Below are 26,250 nucleotides of genomic sequence, written 5' to 3' on the forward strand. Positions count from 1 at the left end.
CCTGTGTTATAGTAAAGTACATGTGTAACTCACGCATACAGTCAAAGTTTAGGCTTATATTTTGACATCTTAAAAATTCTCTTAAGATGACACTTTAAATTGTTAAATCTGTAAGCAAGAAATTTATTCTAGTGGTAGGAGTACTCAAAGACGTTTCTGTTGTGTTATGTGTCCGCAGACAACAGAAGTGTATCTGACTAGAAAGAAAACACTGAGCTTGGCTTTAAAGCTATATTAAACTTTCATGAAGCTCACTGCTGACTGAACTATGCTTGGTATATTGTGGTGCTGCCTGCAGTCTTTTCTGCTGCACAGCAAGAACAGCATCAGAAGGGGTAGCTGTATAGTTGGTCTTTGACGTGAGCTGTGCACATTATGAAAGCATCAGCTGTCAGTACTTTCTTTTTGGTAAATTAAGCATAGCTTTGTGAGGCAGCAAGTGTTCCATCTGTGAGACAGGCATGTGATACTGAACCAAGAGTGAGCCTGCTCCTTTAGATGGTTAACATTTTAGTCCTTTTACGGTAAGGTGCTTTCATTCATGGCACAATTTTTAACTGCAGCTGTAACTAGTAATTGGTACAACCCATGTCCTTAGAGTTGCTGGGATTTATTCCAGCTGGAATTTAAATATACCCCAACGTGCACACAATGTGCTCTCGTCTGATTTTGAAAGTACTTAGCATACTGTGGCAGCAGGGCATAAGGACTCCTGAGAGAAGTGGACTATGTCTGCAAGAGTAGGCTGTTGCCAATCCTGTGTTTTGCTGCAGGTAGAACAAACAGCACACTAAGCTAAATGCTTGTCACTTTTGAATTTCATTTAAGGTGCCATTATGAAACCGGCAAGGCTGTTATTTTAATGCAAATGTTAGAGATGAGAACACATTCAAGACCTGCTTGCTCAGTGCACGTTAGTTAAATTAGTTGACTTTCCTTGAGGATCCTGTAGTTGTTCCGAGGGCAGTCTCAGCTGTACGCAGCTCTGATGTTACAGCTCTTCTAAGAGAGATGGACCAGTCTGCTCAGACTTGACCATTCTGTGAATGTCTTTTTTATAAGTGTACAATTGCTTTCTAATTTATGCCAGGTGAGCAAATGTTTGGTTTTTTTAAAAAATTTTTCTGGCAGCATGTTCCCCCACTGTGCTACTGTGTGGTATCAGATCCTACCACTCAATGCTACTTTTGTATTTTATGTTTGGTAATGATGCTCCTCCTATAAAGTGTTGTATTACACGTAACCTGTAAGATATTTGTTGTTCTGTTCTCTTTGCAGTTGTTTTTCTCCTGCTTGTTCTGGAGATGTACATCTGGCTTAAGCAGCCATTTGGACCAAAATTTTTTTTCTTCCTGTAGATCTTACTGTTGTTCTTAGGTTTGAATAGAGACATGAGGATTCTCATTTGTTTGCTAATAACGCTGATTTTTTTCTCTTTTCTGCTGACTGCAAAGATTTTCAAGTAGATCTTTATATGACAGGCCTCTGCCACAGGATTTTGTTATCATTGGTTTGTTCTATCAATTTGCATGAGAATTTGGAAATAACATGAGCCACTTTTCTGATGTGAAAATACCATCACTGGCTTATACTTTTGTTGTATCTCATATTGGATCAGTTCATAGGATAAGAAAGTCTTTCTTATTTACCACAAAATGAGTTTTCTTGGGTCATATCAAGTTGTATGTCTCATGCCGTAGCTTAGGGATGACAGTTTTGAAGGCTAAATATTGTTAAGCCTGTATGTTTCTGACTTCAATTTAAATGGCTAAAGGAAAAGCTTGAGAGATGATTTAGTAGCAGGGGGAACTGTACTACAGCAGTAGAACCTTACAAAACAGTTTACTGATGTGCAAACCATAAAGAATCCAGTTAGTGCTCCTGGAGTGGTGGTTTGTGCTGATGCTTGTAAACATTTCTGTCACCAAATTAAGCAGATGTCATGGAACATGAACACTCAATACACATAAGGTGTCCTTCTAATTAACCTTGTTTGTTTATGCTGGGAGAATATGATCTCTTGTTGTTGTGCAGGCTAGCACTGAATACGACAAAGAACATTGCTGCTTTTCTTCTTTGTGTGTCTATGTAAAGCTTATTTCTGAATTTCCATAAATCAAGTAGTACTCTGCATTTTACAAAGTTTCCTCTACTTGATGCCATAATTTTAAGGGAAAATAGTTTATACTGGCAAAAGCTGCCACTTCACTGAAGAGCATTAAAGCTGTTTTTACTTTAAAGAGTGAAACATGTATGGACTGGAGATAAATAGTTCTCCTAAAAAGGGAATGTATATTTACACATTCTTGGTGTAATAGCAGAGGTTATTTTTACACGTTTCAGATTTACATTCCAATGTGAACACTGAGAAGCAGGATGTTAATTCAGTGGCTTTCAGGGGTTGGTAGAGCAAGCTGGGCTTAGACAATAAATGCTGTATTAATAGTTAGCAGTGACAATTTCATCAACATAGGAATTGTGGGGTATAATTAACATCAGTTGCTTTGACACTATGCTTTTAATGTATGGTTTCAACCTTTCTTTCAGTAGCAGTTGGAGAATGCACTGTGACAAATTATTGCTGATACAAAGTAGGTCAACAGTAAAATGGCTGACTTACCATAAGTGAACAGATCTAAATTATTGTTAACTTCATGTCTAGAGGAATTTTCTTAGTGGCTAAGGCTGTGCTCTCGTGTTTCTCAAGCGTGAACCTTGTGTACAGCTTTTCCTAACTCCTTATTTCCTAACCGTTTGATATTTTTGTCTAAACAAGAAGGAGCATTTCCTCCCAGCTGCTGGGAAGAAATCCACGCAAGCACTAGTGCTGCATGCCTGACAGCAGATGTTTGCCCTCGTAGTATTGCAATTCTGTGACTGCAAAGCTGGCAAGGAGAATTGACTCGCAACTAAGGAAAACAAGTAAAATGCTGCATCTTCAAGTTTCATGTTTTCTTTGCTGAAAGTGACTGGTGACAACGTATCATGAAGGGAAATAGGATGATACTGGATGAGAAAAATCCCAGGCTGAGAGAATGTTGCTTATGTTTTTTGCAGAGCAAAGTGATTCCTGTGATCAGCTGCACAGTGTCATCATGGCTTGCAAAAGTCTTCTAATGTTTTCTTGAGAGGCATAGCTTTTACCTTTTAGACATCAGGAAAGATAGATACCTATCGTATCTTTTAGATATCTAGCTTTCAGATTCTCTGGGGCACTGTAAAATCCAGTGTTATTGTTTTATGTGCTGATTATGTAACTGAATGAAATGATAAACGTTAGCATGGTAAGGATGCAAGGGAGGAGAACTTCAGTCTTCTTGGAGCAGCTTTGAATGTATGCAAAGAGCAGCAGTGTCTGGGATGTCCAATGACAGTGTCAGGGCTGGGGATGCTGCCCAGCATTCACAGTTGGGTTGCAGGCAGCAGCACTTACCTAAGGAGCTCTAACATGGAGCTTGGGTACATCTTCTAACTCACAGATCAGCTTAAAGGCAGATTTCTAGTACCAATGATATCATCTGATGACATTGGCTGCAATTAAGAGTTTCCAACAGTGTGCCCTTGCTTTCCTATATTCTACGAAGTTCAATTATTGCTTTTTTTAGTGTAAGAATATGTAATAATTGGTGGGTTTGGAGTTTTGCTGTGCACAAATTAATGACTTTCTTGTATGTTAAAAGGAATATTGAAAGATAGTATTTCTTCTCTGCACTGAAGTTTAAACAAAGTTTTATTTGTATGTATATGGGGTACAAATATAGATTTCTTGTATAACATATATATATACACACATTTAATTATTAGTCTATTTTTCAGTGGGTCATCCTGAATTCCCTGCTGGCTGTGATTTAATTCAAGTCACTGCAGGTATTCTGAAGATTGTAATTTTGCATAGGTGGGGGGCAATTATCCTCTATTCACTTTTTATGCCTTAAGACTCTGGTATTAAGAGGAGCATGTATTCTTATTTTTCTCTTGAATTTTTCAGTATGTGAATTTGAAGCTTGACTCAATTTGCTACTCAGTTGAGTAGATTTTCCTGGGTTTTCTGTGTTCTAAAGTAAATTATAGTTGTCTAGAGGAATGTTTGCAACATTTTAATCAGTGTGATACTGGGCTGACAGGAAATAAAGCAAAGATACTTTTTTACTTTGTACATTCACACCAACAGTTTGTAACATAGGAGAGAGGTTTCTCTGGTGTCTGGTGAGCAGGTGGCTGAACAATCAACCAAAGGTCGTTTTGTTTGAGTCTAGCACGCTTCACTAGATGGGTGCAACAGAACAGTTGCTTCTGTATAGTAACATTCACTTTCTATAGTGTGTAAGTTAGGTATTTGTTTACAGGTGTGAGAAACTCCATAGCCTCACCACAAAATAAAATCAAGGTGCTTGTGTGGCACATCTAACGCTATAAAGTTATACTAGTGATGTTAACCAACTTTGCAGTTCCACCTCTAGATGTAGCCTTTGTTATAATAATTTCATTTTTAACTCCTATCTTCCCTCTTCCTTTGTCACTTGCAGCCTATTGTCTAACTCCCTCGCTTGCAGGCAGCATGAGGTCATTCTGTTTGTGGATCAAACTGTAGGGAAAAAAAAGGAGGCAGTGGAAATGGCAATATCAGCCTGAATCAAGATGACATTAAAGAAAATGATAAATTTAGTTTGATGTTTGTAAAGGACCCATGTCTGTGTGATGAAGGCACCAGACTTTAAATTTTGATGGTGTTTATCATTCTTTCTTTGTTGTCTGCATACATTTAACATAGGTGAGGCTTTTGTAATATAATTGAGGAAAAACGTATCGCAGATATGTAAGTATTTTTTAGAAGGAACAGCTGAACAAATATGTCTGCTTGATTGTTTATCCAAATGTTCCTGTGACTATCTTCAAAGCTTATTGCTTACAGAATTGACAAGCCCTGCATCATGAACAGCAGAACCCTGGCTCTGAATACTGAAATGATAGTTTCTGCAATTATTCAGTAGAAAAATACGTGCATGTCACTCAAATTTGAAATCACTATTCATAGAGTTTACTGAAGTTGAAGTTAATTCCAAACCAACCTGATATGTGTACAAAATGTCACCTGAATTATTAAAGTGATGTAACCCCACGGTAAATTCTGCAGAACAGATATGCGATTTATTTTTCTTGCCCCTTTTGTTATACCCTTCTCTCTACAGGAACATCCCTTTGCAAGCATTTTACAAACAGTAAAATGAAGATTGGTGTTCCGATGTTCTAAAATATAGGACCTCAGCCTCTGCGCATTCCTAATTTTACTGGTATGAGTACCATGAAGCCTTTTAACTTATTCATGTGAATATGTCATATGCCCTTCAGTATTTTATGAGATCAAGAATGTGTCAAAAGCTTTCTTAGTGAAGCAGAAATGTACTTTTTATTATTTCCATAGGCCCTGAAAGGCACATTAAGGTCTTTATTATTGACTGAAAAGAAACTTTCTTCTTTATTACTGTAGAATAGAGATAGTGAATAGGCTGAAAAGAGAATGCTGCACACCTACTGCATCATGATCTCATTCTCAACATGATTGCCTCGGTGCTTGCCAGTTCCAATGTTCATGAGTCACACTCCAGTATGTGATTTGCTTAAAAGCAATAAATGTCAGCACTTTTATTTACGATCTGCCTTTGAAGATTTGGAAGTCATAACTTCAACACATTTTTTTTCTATGACCGTGAAGGCTAGGAACTGGCTTTACCTTTCTCTTTTAAATGAAAGATGAAAGCTTTGATTGATGTATTGCTCAGTCTGACCTAGCTGCAGTGGGTTAAGATGTGTAACTATCCAAACCCACTTCTTTCCTCCACTTTGGGAGAAATTACCGTTCTGGTAGGTGGGGTGGCAGAAATGGCTTTTCTGACTCTTGCTCAAAATTAGCTGAAGTTGTTAGGGTCGCTAGACTTGCGTCACGTCAGACTGAAATGCCTGAGCCACAGTGGGAGCCCAGTGCTGGGGAGCTGACAGCTTCCGGCAGGCAGCTGGGGGTGTTGGAAGCGGGATGAGCTCAGCACCTGGACGTGAGAGCCTCTCTTGTCACCTGCCTGCGAGAGCTGCCTGTGCTGAGCAAACGCTCCCGTGCTGGAATTTTGGGAAGGGGTCATGTGTGATCTGTGGGGGAGGGAGAAAAGTGGGAAAGGTGAAAGACCAGACATATTATCCATATGGTGAGTCAGTGGGAAAGAACTGAATGCAATTCCAGCCTAATTATGATTCATAGCTACACTGTTTATAGTTCTTGGGAGAGTGTCTGATCACATGGGCTGCAATGTACACGTTTACATGCTGTCCTTGAGGACAAATGAGGGAATTTACAAGGGGAAACAAACCCCAACAAGCTTTCAGTTTTAGCTTACATCTTTCTTGTGTGCTTTTGAAAGTTTCCATTTATTCTAACTCTCGTCGCCCCAGGCTCCTGTGCTAATAAGCCTGGCAAATTTTGTTTCTGAACTAATAAGTGTGCTTGCTAGAAGCCTTACAAGCATTGTAGAGCACTTTTTAAGACACCTTCGGGAACGTGGGGTGCTGCTCTGCAGTGTTCGTGTTACCTGCTCACCAGGCAGCACAGCAGCCCTGCTTTGGGGAGCTGGCTTTGCACATTCACTACTCAGTGGACAAACCTATCCTTCATCCTCATGGTCCTTGAGTTTGCTATGTGTTTGACTGCCTCCAATGTTACCGTAGTCCAAGATAAATGGCAGTGCTGATTTGCTGGGATTAGGTTCTCAGGTGATGGTTCTCTCTGCAGGTTGCTTTCTGGACACAGCTGTGGGCAGTGTGGATCCTGCCCGTGTTGCAGGTACATTCAGACAGCAGCCAGGGCAGCTGCAGTGGTGTAGAAGGCAGTTATTCTGGTGGTGGTGGTGGGGTATAAGATAAACTACAAAAAGATCTTTTTGGCTAATGATTTCTAGAGAAAGAACCCTTTAAAGTGGAAGTTATTCAGAGGGAGGTAATTGTGGTTGGGTGGCTGTTCCTGTGGTGGCTCTGCACACCACCTTCCGTTTTCAGGAATGGTCACATTACTTGAAATATTTAACAGTCCAGTCACAAGCTGCATGTATGTAGAGGTACACCCATGCAAGTATACAAGAACCTAAATTATTACTGTGAAAGAAGATACTGAAATGGCATAAAATGTGTGAGAAGTTTCTGCAAATACTATGATATGGTTAAGCAATTATTGTTGCAAAATATTTATGAAAAAAGTGGTGGGCACAACCAAGGGCAAGAAAGCCCCCTGAGTCTTTCTCCCTGGAAATATGATGAGAATTCTTATACATAGATTTTTTTATCTGATGTTCTTCCTTTTGGAGAAATGGTAGGGAGAGGAGGGAAAAAGAGAAATTGGAGGGTGGAAAATCAAATAAAAGTCTAAAGGTAGGTTGTGTTAAATGTCATTGCAAAATACTTGAGCCATGAACCAATGCCCCTTTATGAACTACTTGTGACATAGGTGTTGTTTGAATTGACATAATTTGGTTGGTTTTCATCAGGAGTTGGAGAGAGTGATCCACAGGAGAAGAAAACAATTTCAGTGAGGCTTTTCACCTCTCTTAGTGCTCAGCATCCAGCTGAGAATGCCTCTCCCTGTCCTGCTGTCTACCTCTCTCAGGTAATTTCCATGCCTGAGTCTGAGACCTGTTCCCTAGACTCTTCCTGATGGTCAATGAAGAGAAGAAACACACCCATCATAGGAAAATCCTCAAATGGATTTCAGTGTCCCAGGCTAGAAGGGATGCACTCTTAGAGAGAGCACTGGTTCTCTTCACATGAAGTGTGCGAGAGCTTGCTCAAATATCACTGGCTGTATCTTGTTATGTGAGCCTCACCCTCTCCTGAATGGCCCCACACATAATGTAACTTAACTTGCAGTATACTGATTAAGATACCTGTTTTACTAACTCCTAGTGCCCCAAGTGAAGGGTAGATAACTGCTCACATGTTCACTTTGAAATGCACTGGAATTGCAGTACCTTAGAGGAAATAATTAGCAGCGTGTTTCCTGAATTTCGGGAACATGTTCCCGAGTAGTTGGAACGCTGGAAATTTATTTCTGAGAAGTTGCAGGGTTTGGCTCACACCATGGCATCCTCCTGTGCTCTGTGATTGTGGGCATGCACACTTTTTGCCAGGGAATAGGAAGAAATAAATATTTATTTTAGTCCTCATCTCATGCTTTTGGTTTTAAGAAGTCAGTTACCAAACAAGAGCCAAATTCAGATGTTTTGTTTCAAACTAAACTGGAAATTATTGGATTCACTTTGGATTGATGTTAAAGTTAATCACTAACCAAGTTAAGCTCACTGGACATTTTATGTGCAGCTTCCTCGAGAAAAGAGTACTCCAGTAGGACTTAAACACACTCCTGGCTGGTTTGTTGTTTTTTGTGTTTGGTTTTTGTTTTTTTTTCCTATAAGCTACACTGACTTTACATACAAAATACACTGGACCAGCTTGTTTTCATTCCAGCTGCCAGGCAGCAGTCCTGTGTTGTGTACAGGGAATTTAGCTGGGCTCCTGCTCATGGGTGGTGGCTGTTGGAGCTGTAGCCCTGTCAGATAAACTGAAGCCTCAGCTCAGTTGTGTGGGGTTGTGATGGGAGCAGCAGGCTGGTAACAAACAGTTTGCAGATTCGCAGGGTGGGACAAGGGTCTTTACTTTTATCAGGTGGCTTTGCAAGCCCAGAGAAGTAGAAAAGCATTGTGTGATAGTGGCTACCAAAGTGCATGGGATGTATGCTCACTGCATCCTGGGAGGTGCCTGGTGGAGGGACTCTCTTGACGGTTTAACACAATTGTTTTCTTGAGTCAAACCCCTCTGGGTGATAGATGCTGCCTGTAGTACTCTGCAGTCTTGCAAAAACTGTGCCACCCCAGTGCTACTGCTGCTTTCTTGGGGGATCTTAAGGACCTTAGATGTTGTAAAGATGCCTTACTACTTGTGTGTAATAGCTAGAGATCATACTTGTTCACCTTTTTTTTTCTAACCCACTGATAGAGGTATTGACAGTTAACCATAGTCAGAATAGCATATATTCTGGGTATTTTGTATTTTCCTTTCATAGGTCCAGATTATTGCTATCTTTGTCTTCTCACACATCCATTTGCACAAGAGGGGTGTGCTGTTGCCAAGCTTTGGGGCTCTAAAGTCCAGACAAGTGGGTAGGGAGCCAGTGCAACTCTAAGATCATCATTATGAAATATGAAATAAATTTTAGAAACAACAGCGTCTGCCCTCTTCTCTTACTTTAGGAGATGTCTAGCACTCTCCAAAGTGTTTGTTTTTTGTGGTTTTTTTTCCTCCATGAAACTAGGGTGAGGTTCATGTTGAGTTGGCATGTGAAATAGGGCTTTCTCATGGCTTGGAGGATGCTTGGACATCACAAGGAAGAGTAGCCAGGGTAAGTAGAGGAGCAGAGAGCAGTAGAACTCTTACAAGTTCCCTGTTTTAGGCGGTGCACTGAGCTCCACCTTATCTTTCATTGAATGTGTTGTAAATAAAGCAGCCTCCTACTCCTGTTTGCCTGTCAGCTAAAGCTTCCAAGATGAGTGATGGTGAGAGGGGCCAGGCAGGGGCTCATCTTCACAGGAGCACATGAGCCCTTTAACTTTCATTTTTTCTCATTAGGTTTTCACTTGTGTTTCCTTTACAAGGTAGGAGGCAGTCTCTTTGTTTTTCTCTTGTGCTCTGTGTTTTATTATATACAATGATATTTAAACATCCCCTGTCAGCTGAATATCACAGGTTTTGCATGATGATATGTTGATCTGGTCATGGAATTAATTTATCCCACCTGTAAAGTAATAGGCTTAGAAATAAATAATGACAGCTCACTTTCTTTTGCCTAGTTTGATTTTTCAAAGGAAATTACTATTTAGTCTTGACTTTTCATCTATACCTGTGAAAACTAATGATTGTTTTAGTTAAATACACTAAAAACTTTCTTAGCTGACTAGTCATTCATATTATGTAGATTTTTGTTCAGATTAGATAGGTTCAGCCAATATTTTGACATATATTTATATATTTGATAAATATTCAGTTTACGAATATTTTACATAGATTACACAGATTATTGTTACCTTGGATTACAGAAAAGGATGTTGATTTGCTGAAAATTAATTTCCTCTTTGAATGTGGCAATATAATACTGCATTGTGGTTTAATTCTTTTAGATTGTGTCTGCTCTTACTCTCAACAAAACACATTCTCAGGCTCTACTTGATTTCAGAGAGAGGAGGATTTGTCCCTCGGTGCTCTAACATACAGAGTTTTCATTTGTTTGGGTATTTTTTCCAGTCTTAATAGCTTTGTTAAGAACTGTATAATGTATCATAGGACACAATAAATGGAGCAGAACTGCCTGTTCTCAGAAAGACTGTCAATGGAGACTCATCACTGAATGGAAATGCTTCCAGTCAGGTTCTGCAGGGACCAGCACTGTGAAAGTGCTGTTAAGGATTTTCAATAGTGTTTTGAAAGTTCATATAAAATCTCTGCTCTTAAAATGCCTGTGTGCCACCATTTGGAGGAACACAAACAACGGCAATAAAGTGCTGATACTGAGTGGTCCATATTGCTTATAATCAGTCTGTTTATGTTATATTTGACCTTACTGAAACTTATTCAAGGTCAGGAGTAAGAAATACAGGTCCTCTGTCTATGCAGTGGGAAACTGTGCAGTGGCTGGGATAAATTTGCGGCTTGGCAGATGAGCAAGAGTAGCAGCTGACAGCACAATGTTAGGGCAGAAAGTGAGAGACCCTTGGGTGTGTAACAATTGGCCAAAGGAAAGGTGTGGTTTTACTTTGAAATACATGACAGATGCTGGGAAACTGCTTCTCATGTTGCTGTCAATGTTGGTGTAAGGACTTCAGAAACTGGGGAGAGGGCTGAGCAGTGCCACTAGGGTGACATCAGGGTTGAAAGAGCTCTCTATCCAGGTTGGCATATCAAAAGGACAGGTTTGAGAAACCACTTAACCACCTGAAAGGACCTTCCCTGCATCAAGTACTGGGTGATGAAGAATCCTACAGCCTTATGGAAAGGACATAATGGAAAGTCTGGGAAATGCCTGAATTGAGGCATTTTTGGGAAGAAGAAGAAGCATTTTTCACAATGAGTTTAATCCTTTGAGCAGCCCACCAAAGGAATCAAGACCCCCATTTCCTGATGGCTGCATATCAAGGCCATGTGACTTGCTGGAAAATATACCTAAGTTAAACATAAGTTAGTAAGTTTGTTATTTGAAGATGTATGAAATGTGGAGACCTGGATATCCTGAGAGGTTGAAACAATAGAAAAATTAATAACATATTAAATTATCCTTTATTTTTGTCCTTAGACTGAGTTTACAAATGTCTAAGTTTTTATATTTTGGCCATTTTCTCATTTTCCTGCATTCCTTGAAGAGTAACTGGGCATACCATGCTGTGTAGTTAGTCATTCTTCACATGTGGGTATGAAGTTTGTTAACAGTATGCAGGTTCTTTTGTGCTTTCTTCCCAAGCTCTGCCTCAAGCAGCTGCCCTGACAACAAAAAAGAAAAACCCCTCATAAATATTTCATATGAATATTTAGGGATCAGCTTTTTCTTAGAGAGGAAGGACCCTCCTTCCAATACTATCAATTATACATACACTTTTAGAGACTGTTCTTTTGTTTTCAAGGCTCGCTAAATTGGTTTAAGCTCTGGTTCTTTAAAATACTTGCATGATTAAACAATCTGTATGTACCAATAAACAATGCCTTTTCAAACACTTGGTCTTACTCCACTTTTCTGAGTGTACTCAACTCTTCTATCACTATGAAAGTGAAGAAATATAAGAAAACTTCTGCTCTGGGAGACATAAAGGAGTACGCAGAAGCACTGAAAATGAAGCCTTGTATGTTCACCTGAACTGGTATAAGAAGCCTGGAGGAAAGGGAGAGGTTCTCAAAGAATCTTGAAAGGCAAAGGTGCTTTTACTGCTCTTTTTATACTCTTGAAATTGTGACCTTTCAAAAGTAATATTTTCATTTCTTTGATGCCTGCTTTTTTGCTTAGGTTATGTTATCATTTTGAGATCACAGTTTAGTGGGTAGAGGATAAGGTAAATAGAAAAGGGAAACAAAAACATAACCAGAGTTTATATCAGAAAAGTGACTGAATGACTAAAAGAAACAGATGTTTCAATGCATGTTTAAACATGTATTAGAACCCCAAATACATCTCAGAAGTGCAGATCATCAGTTGCCATTTCACAGTGGCAAAGAAGTTACCTGCTTGAGATTGCTCATGGCTTTGAACTGTCTCTGTTAAGTACAATATTTCAGGATGGACCATAGTATTGAAAGATAGAAGTTTGATTGATCTTGTCTTTTATTTTCATAAACACACTAGTGTCTAGAAATTAAAACACAGATTACACTCAAGCTTCTAGGAGGTGAGAGCCCCACAAGTAACGAGCATAAAAGCTCAATAAATGTGAAGGAAAAGCACTAGCATTCTTTATACATTGACCAGAATATTGTAGCATGGTGTGCTGTAGGGGATGGGAGAACACAGGTTATCCAGCTCTCTGACTGTGAGGTGTGTTTCTTATTTAAGCAGTTACAGAACTCATCTTTAATTTATTTTTGCTTAAACACAAGTTCAGACAAGAAGCCTAAATGAACAAGGAACATTTGTCTTTCACTGTATACTTCGTCAATCATTATTAAACCTAACTTCTTGTATAACCTCTGCATTTCTGTGAGTCAGTCAGATCCATGGAAGTGATCCCTGTGGCCAGACATGCAGGTATTGCATCAATAAACATAGGATGGTTTTCCCTGCATTTTACTGTTATGATTGGGAAGCAGTTAATTTTGGGAGCTTGCAGCTGCATTTTGTTTTAAATTGACATTTTGTGTAAGCCTTTTGGTGGCTCAGAATTACCTTATTTTTCTTTGCCAGGAATATTTCTTTTTATTAATTTTCTTAAATAAAAGACCCATAGAGATTTCCATCAATTTTTGTGAAAGAATCTCTATGAAATAGTTCCTGCAAGACAGTGAGGGAAAAGGGGCTGAAGCTAAAGATCCTGGACATCCTGTCCTGTCTGTGCTCCTTGGTACAAAATATCTTTGCCTAAGTTCATGTCTGTCCTGCTGCTGTAATGCTGAAAGTAGCCATTTACAAATAAAAATTGCATTGTAGCTGTAATACTGAAAGAGTTTGACATGCTTGACTAAATGGACTTTAAGGACCTGAAACCTTGTGCACTGTTGTGTTGGTGGTGAAAGAAGCAGCTTTGTCCTCTGAGAAGCCGTGATCCTGTGCCTTTTTCTGGCTCCTTCCACAGAAATGTGCCTTGGGAGCAGCCCTGGGGAGCAGCAGCACAAGTATTGCACCAGATTTGCATCATCAGAGTGCCCAGGCTCATTAGAATGCTCCTTCTCTGCATGGCTGTAGAGTTTTGCACAGCTTTTGGGTAGCGGTGAGGGACTTCTGAAAGAGGTGTGAATGCCAGGGAGAGCAACCAGCTTGTACATTCTGCTCCTGCACTGGGCTCACAGTAAAGATGAATTTGTTAGCTATTCAGGGCTGCATACATGTCATGTCATAGTAAATAATCAAAGTTATGGAAATTACATATTTAGGGATCAAACAACACAATGGAAGAAAATTGTTCAAATTGCTCAAAAGCAAAATCCATTAAAATTCTTGCTGCTTGTACAAAGCTTTAGCAGCATTTTGATGAAAACATCCTACAATCAGAAACCTACATGGTTTGATGAGCAAATATAGAAAGCAAAGTTTTCAATGTTTCTGATTTTTTTTCCCTCGTTTCCACCTGTCAAATTCATTCACACAATTTAATCCCAATTTTCAAAAGAATTTTTATCTCTGGAAGATGTTCCTAAGTGGTCTATATTTTCTTTTGCAAACAAAGGGAGTGGGGAGGAAGAAATCTCAACAACAAAACCTCAGTTATATTTTACCTGTATTCTCATTATTTTTTCAAAGTCCCTTAAGAAAATAAAAAGCTATTTCTAGTATTTTGTAGTTCTTATAACCTCAAAATCAATTCAGTAAAACTTATGGTAGTTTCTTTGCTGGCTTTAAGAGATTCTATTTCCACTCCATAGAGCTTAATGTTAAAAACTTATGGGACATTTGACTTATTCATAAATGATTTGTTTCTGTCAATACTAAAAGAGCAAGCTTAAGGTTAATATACCTGCACAGCTTGTATGGTGGTAAGTAAAGGAGATGCCTGCTGTATCTGCATATGTTGTCACAAATCTTAAGCCAAGGTCAAAACCTTAATTTCAAGCCTTAGCACACTTCCATTTGCCTTGTCCAAGCACTAAATATAGGCTCATATCCTGCAAATGGTGGTGTGAGGCTCGTCCAAGGGTCAGTCCTGATGAGCGAGTCAGGATTTGGATCTGCACATGGTATAACCCTTGCTCAAACTGACACAGGACAAAAGAGCAGGAATCTGGAATTCTGTCAAAGTTTCCTTCCGTTGCTTCATATCTACTCCTGATGCCTGGTCAGGGCACCACCGATCAACTGTTCCCAATTAGGAACTGGGGAAAAAAACAAAAACAAAACCGTGGGCAGGACAGGCACTGGGGAGTGCCAGGTTTTCTTTGTGCCTCTGGTACAAAGGACCCAACCACACTGTGAGCTGAGACCCAGTGCAGGCTGTTGGGAGCATCTTGCAGGTAATATTGACAAGGTGGGTCTCAGGATGGGAGCAGTAATTATTTGAAATCACAGGCAAATATTGCTCAGTCTTTTCTAATATTTTTAATTCCTAAGGGTATAGTTAATCTGTAGGTGCTGCCTTGTCACATGTGTTTTTTCTCTAATTTTAGAAATGTTAGTGTACACAGTCTGAAAAACTATGTTGACAATACAGCTACATGTAGTGGTAAATGGAGATAGTCTCTTAACAAGGCTCAGGTTTTGTAGCCATATGTTCAAGATACGAGAAGCAAAATATGTATTGTGTAGGAGCAGCTCTATTCCCATAGCTGTGGGTGTACCAGTGTGTGCAGCAGCCAGATAACTATCCTGCAAAACACTCTGCAAAGGGCAGTGCCTGTATCTAATCCCAGATCAGCAGCTCTGCTTCCTCCCAAGGGCGCATCGTCCTGCAGCCTACCCAGTAAGGCCTTACAGCTTTTTTGTCTGTTTTGTTGCTTAGTTGAGCTTTTCTTTTTGGAGGAAGGATTTTGTTCACCTCTTATTACCATGCAGTGAATAAGATCACCTGGAATTAACACTTGGAAGAATATTTGACAAACATCACCTCAAAAATTCTGTTCTCCTGACACTGTGGGCTGCAGGCACACCAGATATAAATATGCCAAAGCAGTTCTTCCATTAACCTCACATCACCAGTCTGTTTTTTAGGGCTGTCTGAGTATGAAATATTAATTGGGAAATACACTGTACCTGGGGATTCGATCTATGAAACTATTTCAGACGGCTCTCTCATTCTTTTTGACTAAAAATTTTATTCTGGACCTGAGCAATCATTTCTTCCTCAATATTTTAGCAAACTAAAACCATTCCCATCAAAGTTTCCATTTCTATAAATTAACTATTTTTTTTTCCGTTGTGGAATGAACTTCCATTTGACACGTAAGTGTGAATAGAATTATGCAACTCTTAGCCATAGTGAGGTCTTTGTCAGCTGGTGCCCCTGTATGGTATTAAGGAAGAGAACACATTCTCATAGATTTGATATGTGGACTCAGAAATCTTTGGTCTAGAAAGCATTTGGTTCATTTTCAGGTGACTGACTGGGGCTAGTTCACTTCTCTTTTCCTTATACCCTGATTTCCATTTGAAAATGCAAATATTGGTATTGATCTCATTCATAACATACTTCAGACTGTACAGATGGAAGTGCTACAGATGTATTCTATTTATATGAAATGCATATTACAAGGCAAGATTGTCTACTAAAGAGATTCCAAGACTGAACTTTTCTGAATATTTCATTTTATTGGCATTCTTAAATGAACCAAATAGAAGAGGTACATTTAGCTGTCTTGATGGAAACAAGAACTTGATCCCTAGGACTGCATCCCTTCCAGGTCCTTTGGTTTTTGCTTGGAAAATGGCATAGTTTATCCTGAAGCCAGTCCTGTGTTGCAGAGTAGGCAACTCTGTAAGTGAGACAACTCTGCTGACTGACAAGATTCATGGAAGAGCTGTATGTCAGTATGTCTGACCTGTGATCGGATTGCTCCGATTGCACTCGTAGTTTTGTAGTTGCATTTGTTTGCTGCTGTGATGTGCATCTTTGGCTGCTGTGAAGGTGAGGGGTGGAGGAGGGGTTGTCCCATCAGTTTACATTAATTGGTGATTTTGCCCAGCAGTTTTTCTCTCCCTACCCTTGTCTCTTGGGGTGGCACCCTATGGGTGGCGTTGGCTGCAAAGCAGTAGCCCCGTGCTAATGTGCAAGGCTTTATGCAGGCATCAGGCATTGAAGTATGCTATCACTGAACACTCTCAACAGAGAAAGACTTTTTACCTAATTATGTCTCTTCCTGAATTTGTGGGCATGTCCATCTAGCTAATAAAACCCTCAAAGAATGACTCTTTTATATCCTGACAAAAAGGCTTTTTGATTGATCTATATTAAGTAATATTGATTAGTTTGTTGTAAACATGTACACATGTAAAAAAACATTTGGTTTGTTGTTGTTTTATTGTTTGGATTTTTGTTTGTTTGTTTGGTTTTTTCAACATCTAAATTTCTCATTATCATTTTTGACTATGTGTTCATTCTTTCCAGACGCAGGAAAGAATTTTTATACACATTGATTAATCTTTCTTTTTCTCTGATAAAAAAAATCATATTAATATGACATCCTGCAGATCTCTGATGTTTACATAGTATCAGCACAGGGAAATACTACTTTCAGTTTGATACATAAAGCCCTCCTTGTCTCTTGTGTCTTTTGTCTGTAGGCTATTATGCATGTGACTAAAGCCATGCATGACTTGAGCAAATGTTTGAATAGGGTTCTTGTGTAGTAGCACTGTATAAGCCATTAGGCATACTCTCTTTAATTTGGTGACGAAAACATTATGGTACATTTGGTCACACAAAGTAGAGTGAAATTGCTTTTGTGGCAGCAGAATAAACAGCATTCTAATCTGTGGGGGTTTTTTATTGTGCACGTGTGTGTGCGCTGCATACTTGTGGCAAAATTATCAAGCAGGACTGAACATGAAAAGTGTTAAAGTTATTGGAGTTGTGGAGTGAAAGCTGGGCTGAAGAGAGAAAAAATGTATTGCTTATTTCAGTCTGAAATTTGAAATCAACATTATTCTGTCATATTTGTGATCTGAGCTTGAAATCTGTTAATTGACATGTGAGGCAGTTGCTAACCATCTTTGTCATTTGTAAAGCCTTTTGTAAGAGCACTGTTTTTCTTTCTTCTCTATATGTGGTGAATACTGGAGTAGGGACTTGAATTTTTGCTGTGGGAATGTGAAAAACACGGGAAGCTGCTCTCTGCCAAGTTATTTCCCCAAGGATCTGCTTTACATACTGACAATCAATGACCTGTCAGGTGTAGTTATGCACCATAGCAATGATATGAGGTCAATCAGATGAAACCAAGGTATGTATTCCCAGCAGATTCCAGCTATCTATTTAACACTGTCAAACTAAGTTTGCTTTGCTAAAGAGTGTCCTCTTTCAGTTTCATTTCTTTTTAGATTTGATTAACTCTGGCTTTGCCTCTAATCTGTCAAATTCTAACAATGGAAAAAATATTCATTTATTTTGCTTTGTCTGAAAAAATACTATACTACATGTTTTGCTATTGTGCCTTTTGACCTAAACCCATGCTTATTATATAGAGTACAACTTTTCCTCATATAGTGTGTATTTGATGTAAAAAAAATTTAACAAATATGTTCTTTGCTGTAATTGTCAGGAGATATTTAAGTAATTTGTTAATTTAAGTAATTTAAGTAATTTAAGTAATCTGTTTTTAGTGTCTCCTAAACACATGAATATTTCTTTAGAAAAAGCCACATTACAGATATAACACATTTATTTTGCCTTAAAATTTCACTTTTGTGAAGTGAAAGATGCATAAATTTGATCTGTAAATAGGTATTTTTGTATGGAATCACTTCTTATTGTTTTATGGAAATCCTGCATCTTGCCAATGTTTCCAACCTCTTGATACCAGAGCAGAAAATACTTTCTTAAAATAGATACAGGATTTTTCCATATTTTTCCCATTAAAAAAAACAAAAACCAACAACAAAACAAAAACAAAAAACAAAAAAAACCCCAAAACAATCAAAAAATATAAAAAAAGAGCTGTTTTGTTAGCTCATGACTGAGAACTGCTAAGGATTAAGAATAAACATGCACTTGGTACACTGTGTACTGCATACAGTGTAACAGTGCAGCAGCATTTTTAGCTACTGTGTGTATCATATTGAAAGCAGAAGACAGCAATGATAACATAGAAACAAAACAACTGGATTAAAATGTATTTATTAAGTTACAAAAAAAAAAAGTGTTGCTTTTTGGGGGGAAACAAGAGTGAAGAAACAAGAAACCGAACCCAGGGCTTTTATAAATATATGTTAAAAATATCTCATTCAGAAATGCAGATTAATTCTGTCTGAAAGCTGCTGCAAGATTTTATATGAAAAATATGTTTTGTTTTCATGATGTTGTAATCCATCCTTTATTTGTTGTCTTGCTAAATATAGTTCAAGCACTATCATTTGAGTGTAAGTTAGTGTATGCCTGCACCGTAATTCTTTTATTTTTCAGACATTTTGAATTCATCTGTTGATTTTCTGTGCTGCAAGACCAGCATGTGAATCATGTCAACAACTGCACTCCATGTTTCAAAAACATGTAAAAACATTACAGTTCTTCAAACAGAAGAAGCAGAGATCTGGATCCCCAGTGGAGTGCTGGAAAAAGAACACAAAGGTGGGATGTAAGATGATACCCTCATCCTTTTATGGGGGATAATTTGTAGCTAACATATGAAGTTGGTACACAATTTGAGGAAATGAGCATCCCACCCATTTTTTCTTTGTGTGCTCTGTAGAATTCATATCCTTCCATTTTTGTTTTTTGTTTCCTTGAATTGTGCCTCATAACTTATTGTCACTGCTCATTAGCTGTTGGTGTGTTGGGAGGGTTGTCCAGACAGTGACCCTGCATGGTAACAGCTGAGCAGTTCAGAAGAGAGTCAAAATTCACGGTGACCTTTAACGAAATATAAATCCGAAGAAAACTGCTTTTACTTTACCATATCTGAAACAAAGTGAGAACTATTATTATCTTTAGTCTTTGCTGTCATGGTATTTAAAGATACTCTGAAGCAGAGGAAATACGTTTTCTGATGGGACCCTACTATTGTCCTGGTTTTGGTGAATGGGATACATCATTTAAACTCCTATTTTCCTCTGACCATCACATTTAGTTCCTGGTTGTCCAGTTCTCAGCCAGGGCTGCTGCGTGTTTTGACAGTGAATCCTGAGAGCTGCAGCTTGTTTGCACATTCCCCTTTCCCCTGGAAGAGAAGGCCTGTAGGTAACCTGTGAATGCAGTGCCATTTGCATTTTTTCTTTCTAATTTTTCCTGTTTTCCTGATAGCAGCAAGGAAGTACCAGATCCAGTTGCCTTTCTCCTTCCTGCCACTCCAGAGCCTTGCTGTAGGAGCAGATTGGGCTGCTCCAAACCAGCTGGCAGAGAAAAGCATCCATTTGACAGGCGGGCAGAGCGGCAAAGGGGAGCTGGAGGCTGGAGAGGACCGCGCTCTCCAGGGGAGATGCAGGTTTTTGGCAAGCTGCAGCCTGCCCTCAGAGTGCACCTGCCCACAGTGAGGGGCTGAGGGGACAGCCTGCAGCAGGGCAGAAAGAGCTGGGGGCCACGTCCTCAGCTGCTGCCTGCTCCAGTGGGACAGTGAAAGATGGTCCTGCTTTCATCAGGTCAGGAACTGAGCCTGAAGGCTAATTAAGTGATTTTTTTCCCTAATCCAGCTTTTCAGAGGGTGAAATTAGCCTGACTCCCCAGACGAATGTAGTGCCAACTACTCACATCTCCAGAGATCAAGCCCCTACTGGAGCCTTTCCTTCTATTCCCAGGGCTGCTCAGTGCCCTGTGGCCTGCAGCTTCATGCTACTCCACTGTTTCCCTCCCAAAAATCCTGGTAGAGTGGAGTTGTGCTGGCTGCCCATCTCCTGCAGAAGACACTGCGTGCTGCCTCCCCGAGCTGTGTCTCGTCCAGGTGCCATAGCCTAAATGACAGCTTGTGGGGCCACTGGGGTAAAATGCTGCCCATCCAGCCTATCAAGGGACCCTGTTTTACCCATTTGGTCCTCAATGGAGAATAAATGTTCATTGAAATGACAAAAGAGGTGCCATCCTATTGCCTGAAACAGATGGGAAACCTGCTTGCATTGGCCATATTGCTTTTGAGCAGTTCCTAGTTCATCTGCATGAAAACGTCTGTCCCGTGAGCCTTAAACCTCCTGTGGGCAGCTCATTTTGGGCTACTGCACAAATCTGTCTGGTGAAGACTTGCTGGATTCATCTGGCTTGCTCATATTTCTAAAACTGAGCAAAGGACTTATTTGTTTGTGGCTGTTCTCTCCATTTGTGTGGTGCAGGGTTGGTTACCCAGGAAGGGATGCCTGCCACGCTCTAAAATGGGGACGATTATCTGTGTGCAGCTTGAGAATAAAGCTGTGTCACAGCACCTGTTCAATCCCATTACAACAAAAGCTGGCATGGCAGGAGTAGAGCTGGAGCAGAGTATACAAGATGCAGTTTTATTTTAAGTGAAATTCAAAACATACCATTAGGAATAAACCTTTTCTTCATAAAGCAGTAGCAGGGAAGGCAGAATATATTTTCCAAGCAAGTTGCAAAAGTTCAGGAAATTCTTGGCTCACTGTTTGTTCTAAGTGATATAAAGGAGAAGAAAGAGACTCTATGCAGCACAAATCATATTTTTAAGAATTTCCCAATATTGCTTCCTGTCTTTGTGCTTGTGAAGCAGATTGTATATAGAAATAAAACAGATTTATTTTATCTCTTCAGAAGAAAGTGTCTGCTATATATTTTGCTGGCTCTCGTTCGTTCATTCATTGAAAAACAGCAGGAAAAGGGCTTTTGTGTTAAGAACAGTCAAGGTCAGGGATTTTTGTTTTTGATGTTGGCTGCCAGTAGCTTGCTTTCTCTGACTACTGTTTCCAAGTCAGTTTGGATAGCAATCTAGTTGCTAGCTTACAGGGAGATATTTCACAGCTACAGGTCATCTGCAGTGAGTGCAAACTAGAAGGAGATTTGAGGACCAAATTAAATGTCCTCTACTCAGCTCCTATTCATGCCAATATTGAATTAAGTTTATCAAGCCTACTAAAGGGCACGCAAATTTGTGACTCTGATACTGCAAACTCTTTATACACACTCACCTTTAGAAACTGTGTGAGAAAAATCTTTACCTGTGTGACTTGGTTTACAGAATCAGAGCCTTTCACACAAAAATTCACTATAGCAAATACAAATGGTAAGCAAATATAAATGGGAAGCAATGTCGTGATTTTATAGAAAGAGAACTAATGTTCTGCAAGTGGACATTTTTAAAGCCATAGTACCTTGAAATTGAATAGTCAATCACACTTACTCATTCACAGTCAAACTACTGTATTTCTAAAGTCTCAAGTTAATGGTTAAAGGCAAATAAAAGAAATCATTAGACAAAATATCTATATGTCATAAAATGTCAGTATGAAAGTCTGAGCACTTCTTGTTCAGTTTATTTTTCTGGCAGCGGGACATTTGGGTGGCAGGCAGGCACAAAGTAGAAATATGCTGTAGTTTATTCTGTGGTCTGTAAAGCCAAACCACTGTGCAAGAGTGCAGCTTAATCATACATCCACTGACAACTCCTGTTTAAGCCACTCACAAGCAGCCTGTGACACACAGAGAGATTGCACTTTTTCCTCACCTTTTAATGTAATTCCAAAGATTTTGTGAATATATCAATTAGAGGTTTCCAGTAATGGAAAGCAGGTTTCAAATGCTGGAGAAGTACAATAAATCACCAGCCATATGGGCTTTTGTCATTAAAAGAAAGCCATAATAAGACAAAAGCTGAAGTAAGTTAAAACAGCTGAAGAGTGATTTTAGGCGATCTTATGCAAAACTCACTACCTTGGTTTATTCACAGGAAACTTCTTTAGAAGACTGAAAGAAAATCTTTTTCAACTCTTTATTTCTTGGCTACATCAGAAAGCAAGCAAAGTAAAAGCCATCTCAGTGGCGCTTTTCATGCTCTGCTTACTTTGTTTTCACATGAGATCCTGCCTGCTACCTTTGTTTTTTCCCCCCTGCTTTTTAGAGGGCTCCTTGTGCAAAACAATGAAGAGTCCTGATAACAACAGGCAGTTGCTCCAAGGCCTAGTTGTTCAGCAGGATTCACTCCAAGAAATTGAGAGGGGTGTGTTGAGTCTCTTTTCTATCACCAGCCTTTACAGTTAGCGGACCAGATGGCATGAGAGGGGCGCAAAAAATAACGACAATAAATAATTCTACAACTTACAACGTGGACCAAGCTCAGTTACTTCCACTTCATCTCACTGTTTGGAAGTGCCTTTGATGTATAAAAGCACCCCCTAAGATAATGAAATGCGGTGGCAGCTGGCTAATGGCTGGGAAAGTGCAAACCCTGCATTGAACTCTTCCCACCAGGCTATTCAGCACCCAGGCAATGTCAGTCTCAAGGAGACAAGGAGACGGGAAGAAACAGAGGCTTGTTGCTGTGCAGCATTCGGGCTTCTGGGCAGGCTGCTGTAGGTGGGGTGTTATTTGCCTTGCTGCATAGAAGTGATGTGCCCAAGGCAAAGGGAAAGTTTTTACTGTCTTAACACATTAACCTTGCAGACTCTGTCCTAGAAATGTTAAATGAAGCCACAGGGTCACGCTGCTTCAGGAGACACTGCTGTTGGGAAAACTTTAAAATGGACTTTTTTTTTTACACTACAATCCCATCAGTCATGCAATCAGGGTTAGTTTCCTTTCAGGCAGGACTATCTCGTGGCTCGCTTCCATAGGCAATAAAAAAATAAAGGCATCCAGACTTTTCTCTCAGCTGCTCCAGGCCTAAATGTGGGCCAGGGTAAATGACAAAGATCTAAAATAGACAGCAGACACAGGCAAATATGAAAACCCTATTTGTCCAGGAGCTTTAAAACAGTACGGGATTTATTCCTCCAACACAAAGAAAAATTTCTGGTCTCTCCATTAAATGATCCTGTGTTAATAATATTATAATGGGATCTGACCCTGCAAACACTTGATTAGATGTGCACTCATCTTCATGCATTAGTTCTGCTAACCTCAGTGCTGGCATTTGTCACCAGAAAGTTCAGAATAAGCACAGACTTTGCAAGTTTGGGGCTTGCCCCTGCCAAATGTGGCAGCAGCCTGTATCAGCAGGGGAGGTGCAACAGGAGATTTGCAACAGGGCCTAATTATAAAAAGAGTGAGTGGTGAAAGTAAAATTTACCAGAACAAATATTTTGGCAAAAAAAAGGAGATATTTTCTTTTTTAATATTTGGCAGAAATTTGTTATTTTTTATAGTTAAATTTTGGAACATTCATACACAATTATAAAATTCAACTTGCTGGCAGTCTAGATACAAGGGATGGAAATATTCTGAAATATTACTGCTGTGGGTGTTATGATCTTGCAGGCAAGGGTCTTGTATGACCAAATGACCATTGTGATACCTTAATCCTCAATATAGAAGTCCACAATTGTTTGAGAGCTGTAGTAGCCTCCAAATCTCATTGGTTTAGGAGAATGCAGAAGGTTAAAAAGGGGACATTTTGCATACTTTGTCCAAGATAAATGTCCAGATCCACAGTCAGGGCAAGGTTGCTGAATCTCAGTGTGCATTTTGATTGACTCTATGCCAAAGGTGTATTAATTATTGTCACTTGGGCTAATGTATACCGTATCCTGCAGTACAGCTCCAATATATTTCCTAAGAGTAAACATAAGTCAATGTCACCAGAATTTTTCAGTGCCAAGAGGGAATAGCTCTGTTTAATGCTAAGGCTATGGCAGCAAACTTTTGATCTGTTGCTTATGATCCCTTACCTTCACAAAGTGTACTTGCTTTTTAGGAAAAGTCTTTTTGTTTCATTAGGTTGGCACTCACCAAGAAATCCCAGCCGGGGTAGAAATATTGGCTCCATCAGTCAGCCTTCGACCGGTCCCTGCACAGAGCTTGTTTTCTAAATCTGGTTTTGAGAGCTGTTTGCTTGACAGACTGCTTTGCAGACTTATGATTGTTTGTTTCTGGCTCGTTTTGATTGCTCTGATAATCTCTAGACTTTGGCCTTGAGGCTATCATTTATTTTGTACTTTTATTGGTGTTTGTTATTTGAAACTTTGTTTCCAGTAGATTTGCGGCCCCTTTCTAAGCCACTTTTCTGATTAAATTTTGTTGAAGAAGTTGGTGGATTACTTTACCTATTTTCCCCTCTCGTTTTTCCTCCTCCTAGTTGTTCAGTTGAGAACTCACCTGCCTTTTGTTTGTGCCTGCCTTTGTGATTTATTTTCAGATTAGAAGGAGCAGCTGCACAGCTTTTACTTTTATTAGTTCTTCTCAGTGAGTCAGGCAAAATATTAACCACCCATGAATTGCTCTTCCAAAACCTCAAGTGAATTACAATAGAACTTTTGCCTCCATAGTTCAGAAAAAAATATTTTTATTCTTTGACTTTCGCTTCACCCAGTCCTTTTGTGTGTGTTTGTGTGTGTCTGTATGTGTGTGTAGATATATCTGCTGTGAGGACAAAATAAGTTAATGTACCAGAACATATGAAGCTAGCTTGAGCTTTCTGACAATTTGCCTGACAAAATTTTTGCAAGAGTTAAAACATGAAATTTAAGTTCATATTTAGGCCTCGTCCCTTCAATGCAAGGAGCTCAGTGGCATGAATACACGCATCCAGTGCTTCCTTATTTCCAAGGCATTGTGGTTCTTAGTTCTCTGATCCTTTACATTTTATCTACCACAAAATGTAGTTTTGTCCTTTTTATAGCTATTAATAAGTAGTTTCTGTCTTGATTTTGGTGATTTACAAAGTTTTACTATTTCTCAGTTTTTGAGCATTCTGCCTGTTTACATTTTCTTGCTTTGTCAACTCCTTAATTCTAATGGGTAGATAGCTTTCCTACAACTTACATATCTTACTTACTTACATAACTTACGTCTCTGATGTGGGACTTTCTTCCTATTAACACATTTTAAATACATGTTTTAATTTTCTTTAGGGATCAGGGGTCAGTGGGAAGGAGGACGAAGGGGGTGGAATATGCCACAGATTAAGCTAAGTTCCCCAAAGACCAATTATTCATAGAAAATTTCAGTAATTTTGTAAAGTTTAGGTTACTGCATTTCAGTTTCTCATACTTGAGGATTCAAGACCTTGGCCACACAAGAAGCTGAATGGCCACAGAGACAGCTAAAGCCAATGGTCTCTGCAAGCATTTTGTTTTTATGGGAGTAGGACAGGATGTTCAAAACAGAAGCTTCAGTGGGGAAAGGTTTAAGTGCAGAACTCTGCTGACATAAAAGCTTAAGTGCCTAAAATATGCAATCCCAAATTAACTGATGCATAGTTAGCGGGTTATTTTAAAAATGTATTTCTTGGCAAAGAATAGTAACAGTATAATATGCTAGCCAATACTGAATTTGTCTATGTCTGTGTCCACATAATGTGTACTGAGACTGATAAAGAAGACAAATAAACTGGTTTTCTTGTTAACCATTGTTCTTTCTTTGTATACCATTTTGAAAGGTTAACTACCCCTTGGTGGGACCCTGGTTATTGAATTTTGTTTTTCTAATTATTACATTTCATAACAGACACTAGATGTGTTCATCTCCTGGGTGATTCCTGATAAATTAATCCAGGTAACAATTTCTCTTTTTTCTTCACATTTCAGCTACCAGCAGTGGATTAACTTTGCTCCTTTGTTTTCTTGCAGTGAGAGCGTAGGTTATCCCCTCAGTTCTACACAGGCTCTTTTAGCTTCATTTCTGTCCAGTTATGTATAAAAGTACTTGCCTCACATTTTTCAATGGCACGTTAGCATTCATAATTCTCCTGAGTCTCACTTTCTAACCTTCTGACTGAATGGCTCTCTGGAGTCTT

The 26,250-nt window shown here is 39.3% G+C and overlaps 1 long non-coding RNA gene across 4 annotated transcripts; it reads left to right on the forward strand.

Moving 5' to 3' along the window:
* The first annotated feature begins 308 nt into the window (after nucleotides 1-308).
* Nucleotides 309-26,034, forward strand: LOC111933551 (uncharacterized). 4 transcript variants are annotated; one of them, XR_015286478.1, is made up of 4 exons: nucleotides 309-1,090; nucleotides 17,495-17,652; nucleotides 18,831-18,995; nucleotides 19,671-21,122. It is a non-coding gene; the product is annotated as an uncharacterized LOC111933551 (long non-coding RNA). The 4 variants fall into 4 exon arrangements; XR_015286480.1 differs by lacking the exons at nucleotides 309-1,090; nucleotides 19,671-21,122 and adding exons at nucleotides 14,613-14,744; nucleotides 25,962-26,034; XR_015286477.1 differs by lacking the exon at nucleotides 309-1,090 and adding an exon at nucleotides 14,613-14,744.
* Nucleotides 26,035-26,250: the final 216 nt, after the last annotated feature.

The sequence above is a fragment of the Cyanistes caeruleus genome, chromosome 4 (genome assembly GCF_971803275.1).
Source record: "Cyanistes caeruleus chromosome 4, bCyaCae1.hap1.1, whole genome shotgun sequence".
Taxonomy (NCBI): Eukaryota; Metazoa; Chordata; class Aves; order Passeriformes; family Paridae; genus Cyanistes; species Cyanistes caeruleus.